This window comes from Suricata suricatta, chromosome 5, assembly GCF_006229205.1.
Source record: "Suricata suricatta isolate VVHF042 chromosome 5, meerkat_22Aug2017_6uvM2_HiC, whole genome shotgun sequence".
Lineage (NCBI taxonomy): Eukaryota > Metazoa > Chordata > Mammalia > Carnivora > Herpestidae > Suricata > Suricata suricatta.
In genome coordinates, this window is record NC_043704.1 from 101338747 (window position 1) to 101347997 (window position 9251).

Consider the following 9251-nt stretch of genomic DNA (forward strand, 5'->3'; position numbering starts at 1 on the left):
GGGGGGAAGACAGGTGGTGGTGATGGTGGAGGGCACTTGAGGGGAAGAGCACTGGGTGTTGTATGGAAAACAATTTGACAATAAAATATTATGGGGAAAAAAAAGAAATATATATCTTCATAAAGGTCTATTGGGTGTAAATACATTTAGTTTTCATTTAAGTATATCTATTTCATCTTTATTCTTGAAGATAATTTTACTAAGTATAGAATATCAAATCAATATTTACTTTTTTAAGCACAATGATAATGTTTTTCCATTGTTTTCTGTCTTCCATTATTACTACTAAGAATCAGTTATAAGGCTCATCAACTGTTTCTTCATAAATAATCTTTTTTTTCTCTGATTACCTTTGGACATCTCTCTGTTTTGCTGTTCTGAAATCTGTTAAACTTTTTGATTGATGCTTTACATCAGTTCTGCAAAGTGTACACTAATTTTTTTCCTCCTTTGAATATTGTATCTCCTCCCTTTTCCCATTCTGGGACATTTAATAGATGTATTTTAGATCTGTCCTCCACATTTTTCTCTAACATTTTGTTTTTTTGACTGTGCTTACCAGCAAATATTGTTTCCTATTAGTCTTTAAACCACTAATGGTCTCTTGCTTGGTGCCATCCTGAATTTTAACAATTCATTTATCTTCTAAGTTCAATGACTGTATATTTTCTATTTTTTAACTTTACTTATTTTTGAGAAAGAAAGAGAGCACCCACAAGCAGGGGAGGGGCAGAGAGAGAAAAATAGAGACAGAATTCAAAGCAGGCTCCAGGCTCTGAGCTGTCTGCACAGAGCTCTACATGGGGTGAAAGTCACTAACCATGAGATCATGACCTAAGCTCAAAGTTGGACACTTAACCGACTCAGTCACCCAGGCACCCCTATGTAAAATATTTTCTAATATTGAAGTTTTGTTTGATTCTTTTTTACAAACTGTCTTGTCAAGTTTTATATGTCTGCATTTGGATCTTCCAGGTTTCTGGGGACACATCCGACCTGAGACCAATTGGATCCAAATTTTCAGTTAAATTCACAAGGTATGAGTCCTTACCTTAGGCTAGAAATGCTCTGGAGTTACATTTTCTATTATTATTCTACTCTAAGCCAAGAATGATACAGGCACAATTCTTTCCATACTCCCTGCAAGGTAACTATCTCTGTGGTTCACCACTTGCTTACCATCTCAGAGGATCCCGATTTATGCAAGGTGAAAAGGATGACTCTAAAAACATTAGAATAGGAAAAGGTTCTCAATGATCAGCAGACATCCTCAGGATATACATTAGCTTCCATACTTTCCAACTACATTCTTTGTAGTTCCCTGAATTCAAAACTACTTATCTTTATGTTCCCCAAAATATATTTTAAATGTCTTTGAAATATTTTATTTTGTACATCTCTTCTGCCATATAACCAAAAAGGGAAATCTAAAACTATTTTTAAGACATTTTAGAATACTTTTATTACGATTACAATAAAAAATAAATTCACTTGATTAATTCTTATGCTTTTATATTAGCTGTCTTCTCAAACTAATAAAATAAAAAATAAAAAGTAGGTAGGTAGATAGATAATATATGTATTTCAACCTAATTACAATCCATTACTACTTACAGGGCAATGTTGCTGCAGTTAAGAAATAGTGATACTAAAAAAATATAATGATACATGTTATGGACTGAATCGTGTCCCCACCGCAAAAAAGTATGTTGAAGTCCTACTCTGTACTATGACTATTTTTGGACATAGGCCCTTCAAGAAGGTAACTGAGGTTACGTGAGATCATTAGGGTAGGGCCCTAAGAAATAAATAAATTAGCATTTTAAAAAAAGATTAATAAACTTTACAAACCACTAGTAAGATTCAGCAAGAATAACAATGAAAACACAAATTACAATTTGAAGAAGACAAAGGGAATGATAGACATCAAAAAGAAAGTAAACAGATATTAATAACTTTATACTAATAAATTTAAAAACTTGGATAAAATAGGACATATTCCTTTAAAAATACAACTTAGTAAAACAGACCAAAGATAAAATGGAACATCAAAATATACAACTATCTAGTTGAATCCATTATTTAAATTTTTTTACATTTATTTATTATTGAGAGAAAAGAGAGAGAGTACAAACAGGGTAGGGGCAGAGAGAGAAGGAGAAACAGAATCCAAAGCCAGCTTCAGGCTCTGAGCAAACTGTCAGCACAGAGCCTGACACAGGGCCCAAACCCGCAAACCACAAGATCATGACCTAAGTCAGTCACTCAACCAACTCAGCAACCCAAGCACCCTGAATCCATTAATTAAAGCCTTCACAAAAATATAACTCCAAGTCCACATACCTTTATCCATGAATTCTTCCTAACCAACCTAACATAAACCCTTTTATATTATAAAGTGGGGGGGGGGGGGGAGGAAGAAAGAAAGAAAATTGCCCCAACAGTTTGGAAGGAGCTAGCATAATCAGCAGAAGCTGATGAGGACCAAAGAAATTACAAACCAATCTCTCTCAAGAACACATTTGTAAAACTCCTACACAAGATATTATTAAATATAACTCAGCAATACCTAATAAGGAACATACAACGTGAGCAACTGAAGTTTATTCCAAGGTTCAGAATTACAATGTTTACAATGTGATTTTTTCTAAAATCTTAAAAATCTCTATTTTTGAACCAACTTAAACTTTACTGATAAAAACCAAACAAATTAAGTCCTATGGCATAAAAGCGTTTCTGTAATACTCTCAAAGTATATACTGTAAAAAGATCTTGAGCCAAAACTTACTCTAACAAGTAATCTCAAATTCAGGTCTAACATGACTCTGCAGTTCCATTTTTGATCAGGAAACTAAAGTAACTGATGTTATTCCCCAGAAGTAGTAGTCTATGATTTCTCTTTTCTTCTAAACCTTATAACTGCATCTTTTCTTATAAATCCAATGATTTACAGATCATCCTTATAAATAACATTTGTAAATTTCCCATCAATTATAACATTATTTTAGGGTATTGCATACAAAAAAGATGTTTTCACTTTCACATTACCTGAGAGCAATACATCTAATTGTTGTGCAGTGTCAGTAAATAATTGAGATATCTTCTTATTGTACAGCAGAAATTTCATCTCTCTCCAAGTGGTAACACCAAATTTAAACCTGTTATCATCAGGTAGCTTAAACTTTTCTCTCATTAGAAATATGCTGAGTTTATATTTCCAGCAAATATGGTATGAAATTAATTTAGCTACATGCTGAATTTCATTACTTTCAAAAAGGACTACATCTCTAATGAAGGAAACTTCATCTCTCTCGAGTTAATTAATTGAATGATAGATATATAATCAAATTTTAACATAGTCACTAAAATTTTCCAGAAGCTTATTTCAAATATGAGTCTTCAAAACCTTATTCAAAGTCATCAATTACAGTTATGATCAATTTAATACTACATCCCATTAAGATTTTGAATGAACTATTACTTGCAACTTTGCAACTAACCAACTGAGGGTTTTATGACTGCATATTCTGTTATTAATCAAGTTTTGTTTTCTTTATTGGTCATAATAAAGTATTAATACTGTCCCTTAAAATGTTCATAAACCTAATTCATATTTTTACCTGAAGTATTTGTTCAGTCATCTTGGGAAAGTCACAAATACTGTAAATACAAGCATATTTTCTAGTCCTGGAAGTCCTATCCAGAGCAATTGGTCAAGAAAAAGAAATAAGAGGCATCCAAACTAGAAAAGAAGTAAAACTAGCTCTATTTGTGAAAACATATTCTATCCTCACAAGTTAGAAAAATTAATATTGTTAAAATTTCCATACTCTTCAAAGTGACCTACTGATTCAATACAATGCTTATCAAAATTTCAATGGCATTTTTCACAGAGATAAAAGCAATATTAACATTTATGCAAAATCAAAAAAGATTCTCAACAGCCAGAGCAATTATGAGAAAGAAGAAAAAGCTAGAAGCATCATACTTTCTATTTCAAACTATACTCAAAGCTGTAGTAATCAAAAGAGTATGGTATCAGCATAAAAACAGACATAGATCACTGGAACAAAATTAATAACTAAGACATACACCCAGGCATATGTAGCCACAATTAATTTATGACAAAAAGTCAAAAATATAAAATGGGGAAATGAAAGTCTTTGCAATAAATGGTACCAGGAAACCTGGATAATTACATGCAAAACAATGAAACTGGACCATTCTTATACCACACACAAAAATCAATTCAAAGTGGATTAGAAATGTGAATGTAAGACCTCAAACCAGAAAACGCTAAAAGGAAACAAGCAGCACTGACAGCAGACTTGGCAATGATTTTTAGGATTTGACACCAAAAGCAAAGGCAATAAAAGCAAAAATAAACAAGTGGGACTAAATCAAGCTAAAAAGCTCTGCAAAGTAAAGAAACCATCAACAAAAGGGCAACCTACAGAATAGGGGGGAAAGTAGGCAAACCACATGTATGGTAAGGATATTCAAAATATATAGAAATCCACAAACTCAACAGCAAACACAACAAAAATCTGATTAAAAACTGGTCAGAGGATCTGAATAGATATCTTTCCAAAGAAGACATACAGATGACCAAGAGTACGTGAGAAGGAGCTCAACATCACTTACAAAGGAAATGCAAGCAAAATCACAAAGTATCACCTCATCATACCTGTTGAAACAGCTATTGTCAAAAAGAAATAGTAAGTGTCGGCAAGGATACGTTGAAAAGGAAACTCTTGTGCACTATTGGTGGCACTGTAAATTGAGTCAGCAACTATTGAAAACAGGAGGAGTGTCCCTCAAAAGAATCACACATAGACCGCCCATATGATCCGCTAATCCCACCTCAGGGTGTATGTCTGAAGGGAACAGTCTCAAAGAGGTATCTGCACCCCCATATTGCTGCAGCACTGTTTACTAAAACTAAGGCATGGAAACAACCTAGGTGTCCATCAAAGTTTGAATGGATAAATAAAATATTATACATATAGTGGAAAATAATGTGACCATGCAAAAAGGAAGGAAATGCTGTCGCTTGCAACAGCACAGATAGGCCTTGAGGGCATTGCGCTAGGGGAAAATAGGTCATATAGACTAGGACCAACATATATATATTCAATATATATATATATGCATATATATATATATATACACGTATCTTTTTTGTTTTGTTTTATTGATGGTTTCTTTACTTTGCAGAGCTTTTTAGCTTAATTTAATACCATTTGTTTATTTTTGCTTTTATTGCCTTTGCTTTAGGTGTCAAATCCTAAAAATCATAATCTTGCTTTTATGTGGAATCTGAAAAAAAAAAATGTCACTGAAACAGAACAGATTGGTGGTAACCAGAGGTAAGGGTTGGGGGTGGGGTAAATGGGTGAAGGTAGCCAAAAGGCACAAACTTCCAGTTATAATAAATTCTGGAACTGTAAGCGTGAGATCTGACCTGAGCTGAAGTCAGAGGCTTAACCGACTGGGCCACCCAGGCGTCCCCCCACTATCTCAATTCTAACAAATGCCAAGTATAATAAGCATATTTCCAAATTTCTGAATCAGTATGATTTTAAATTTTGTCCCATTTTATCATAAATACATTTCTCCCTGACAAATTTGGTATCTCAAAGTTCAGAAAATTATGATCAATATTATAATTTAAGACCAAGAAGTTTATTAATTTGACTTCTACCCTATGACCTTTAAAGTTATCTTATCTCACATTTATGAAGAACCTGAGACCATGTTCTCTTCTAAAACAAGAGACCTTTGCAACAGGCCTAAGAACTAAACTTTTGCTGAAACCCCTGTACCTCCAGGGGGCTCAGTAATCTGCAGATTCCTTCCCTTATTAGCCATTTGTTCTACTTGGCAGACCAGTCACCATCTATTACCAATTTCCTATGATAGTTCTCTTTTGGTGATCTACTCTGAGCCCTTAAATATTTCTTTAATTGTAAAAGTACTGAAAATCTTGTTGTTTAAAAAATGTAAAAATGTATCTAAAGAATCCAAGTATATACACAGATCCCTTTAACCACAACTTTGAGTCTTTGAAGTCTCATTCTTCTTAATCTAACTAGACAAGTGCATATATTCTAATGTCTTTCTTGCTAATGAACAGTATGGCTTTTCTCCCTAGAGTTTTCTAAGGACTTTTAAACTCAATTTAAAGACTTTGGGGAGGGGTGCCTAGGTGGTTCAGTAAGTTAAGCATCCAACTTCAGCTCAAGTCATGATCTTATGGTTCATGGGTTCAAGCCCTGCTTCAGGCTCTGTGCTGACAGCTCACAGCCTGGAGCCTGCTTCAAATTCTGTGTCTCCCTCTCTCACTCTCTGCCTTTCCTCTGCTCTTGCTCACTTTCTCTCTCTCTCCCTCCCTCCCTCTCTCTCTCTCTCTCTCTCAAAAATAAAATAAACATCTAAAAAATAATAATAAATAAAAAAAATAAAGACTTTGGGGGGAAAAAAAGACCTTGAAGAGAAGTTCGAGAAGTTTTAACATCTATCTTCTATCTATCTATACATCTATTTATTCAGTGGCTATTTTGTTTGGGACTCTGTGAGGTACCCTAAAGACACCACAGTAAATAAAAGACACACCACCTGTCCTTAAGAGCTTGCTACCTAGTTTAAGAGGTAGACATGGAATGTAACTTATCTGCCCCATACAATTATCTCAGTCAAATTCATATTTGCCAGATTTGCCTCATTTATCTTGTTCCTATTTTGCTAGGAACATCTAAGTGTGAATGCTGAGAGGGAAGCAGCCTAAAGAACACTATCCCATGATTCTTCAGACCCAGAGCCAAAAAAAGAGAAAATACACATACAACCAGACTTATTTCATATGCCATAGAATTTCAGTTTTTTGAGGCATCTTGCTGCATCTTAAATGTCTCCATTCTGAAATCCATCAATCATTGAATCATAGTAATGGAATGAACCTTGGAGATTATCTAGTCCATTTGTCCATGCAAAAATTTCTTCTATTTCAACATAAATAGCATATTTGTGTAACTCCAGTGATAAGGAATCTACAAACTTATGAGTTCCATTGTCAAATGGATCTTTGTTTCCATTTCAAATGGGAATACATTTCCCTAGGACTTCTGTTCATTTTTCCAATTTATATTATTTGAATTCATATAAAACTGACCTACTTCCCTTCTATTAATGTTCTTCAGACTCTTAAACATGTCAAGGAAGCCAAACTAGATGCATATGTTCATGCTTTGGGATCGTCAGAGCTTACTGAGCAAATATTACTGGCAACTTGGGTTTAAAGATGTATGAATGGCAAACAAGTCCTGAAAGTTAATGACAGAGGTATCTCCCCTGGAGCTATTTATTTATGGTTCAAAAGGTAATAGACCCAGGGATCAGCAGCTTTTCTTCCCAGAGATGATTTGTATTGCTTAGGTTACAGAACAAAGCTCTGTCCCATCCTCCTCCTTCCTTTCCTCTCTCTCTCTCTCTCTCTCTCTCTCTCTCTCTCTCTCTCTCTCTCCTCTCTATCCTCCCAGAGGTGAGGAGTAACAGCTGTGCCATCAACCCCTAAATAAACTCTGAGATTCATAATTTTGGAGTTCCTGTCCCTGCTGTATGTGGATGTGCAGATGACATCTTTCCTCATTATGTCAGCCCATGGGGGGTTTAGGAGGTAGGCAACTGATTAAAATGTTCGTGGGTAATTAAAAGTCTGTCTCTGAGCCAGAAACCTCTTATTTCCTGTCAGAATAAAATAAATAAATACAGATATGACAATTTAGCAAAAGCAGCTATTATTAGGCTTTTCTTCTTTAGGTTGAACGTCTTGAGATTCCTCAAGCCTCAAGCTAATTATCAATCCCCTTGGCACATTAGTAACTGTTCTCCATTAGCATGCCAGTCTGCCAAGGTCTTCCATAAAATAGGTCCTTAAAATAATAACCCAAATATAAGAAATTACATGTCTTTCCTTTTAATACAACTTTACGTGTTTTTATTAGTATATGGAAAAGTGACTTTTCTCTGTGTCTCTGGGTTGATGAGGCATGACATTAGTCTTCCTTAAACGACCTCCATTAACTTGAAAACCTATCCTCAGCTTTCTACAAGTCTGACTGTGTTTGTCTCCTATTATATTCCTCGGCAGATTCCTGGAACGGGTCCATACCATTTTGAGTCACAGCAGTGTCTTCGGACAGAGAAAGCAGCCCTTAACATCTGGTTTCAAGTATGATTACATGAAATAAACTGAAATATTAACTCGATACTTAAGTTATATATTTTTGCAAAGTAAACTCCTTAGGCAATAGTGACTGTTAAGAGGGAGAGGGAGATTAGGTAAGAACGTTTGTCTTTATTTAACAGAAGGACAATAAAGCCAAAGTAAAAGTTTGCCTAAAATCTCAGTGTTTGGGGCTTGTGGCTTTGAATTTGGATTCTTGAAGGCTCAGAATCTGGTTAGTGTCAAAATGTTGGGCCAGCCAGGACGTGTAATAATCCCTCTTACGCATAAACTTTTATTCATTTGATGTGAATATGTTCGCGCCTCCTAGAAACACTTTAGGGTATGTCCTGGTCTGACGCATCAGGTACCTCTCTCACCCATTTACAGCTCTGAAAGAGGCAATTTACTCAACAGTCATGCATTGTCTGTAGTAAAGAGAAACTTGAATAAGTAAAAAGCTATTTTAAACATGTATCTCATTAGAAAAATTTACCCACTAATGACATGATCTTTTGCTTATATGACAGTGTGACTCTCCTCCTTTATTTCAAAAGATCTCCATTATATGCTGTGAACAACCTAGCCTATAAACTGTCCGGGATATGATTAAGTATTTTTTAAAGAGCAGTTACAATCCTATAACTCATGTTTTTGACAATGGTTTTTAACCATTGTCCAAATCCGTGTGAAATTTTAAAGTTACTTGTTCTTCTCCATTAATAATGATCAGCAAAGATTATGTCTATAATTACTATAAAATAAAACACAATGGATCACTTATTTTGTTGTTACCAAAGATACAGATACTCCAAGTAATGTTCTTTGTTCCACATTCCCAAATTTCTCAAACTCTATAGTCAGTTTCATTCCCAAAAGACGGAACAATTTTATCTATAACTGGTTATATTCCTCTTAGATGTACCTGTATTTGTTATTTTTATTCTGGTGTTCTTTAGAAGTTTGCATTTGGGACTGAACAGCTTTCAAAAAGAGCAACTCTGTGTCTGAAGAGTGGGCCCCCTTC

General features: G+C 34.7%; 1 long non-coding RNA gene across 2 annotated transcripts in view; it reads right to left on the minus strand.

Annotated features, from left to right (window-relative positions):
* LOC115292759 overlaps positions 1–9251 on the minus strand; it is a 91136-nt gene that overhangs the window by 81075 nt on the left and 810 nt on the right. The window contains exon 2 of one of the 2 annotated variants that reach the window (XR_003909115.1): positions 1180–1222. The exons of the other annotated variant lie outside the window; for it this stretch is intronic. This is a non-coding gene — a long non-coding RNA (uncharacterized LOC115292759). The remainder of the gene's footprint in view (positions 1–1179; positions 1223–9251) is intronic. 2 annotated transcript variants of the gene reach the window in all.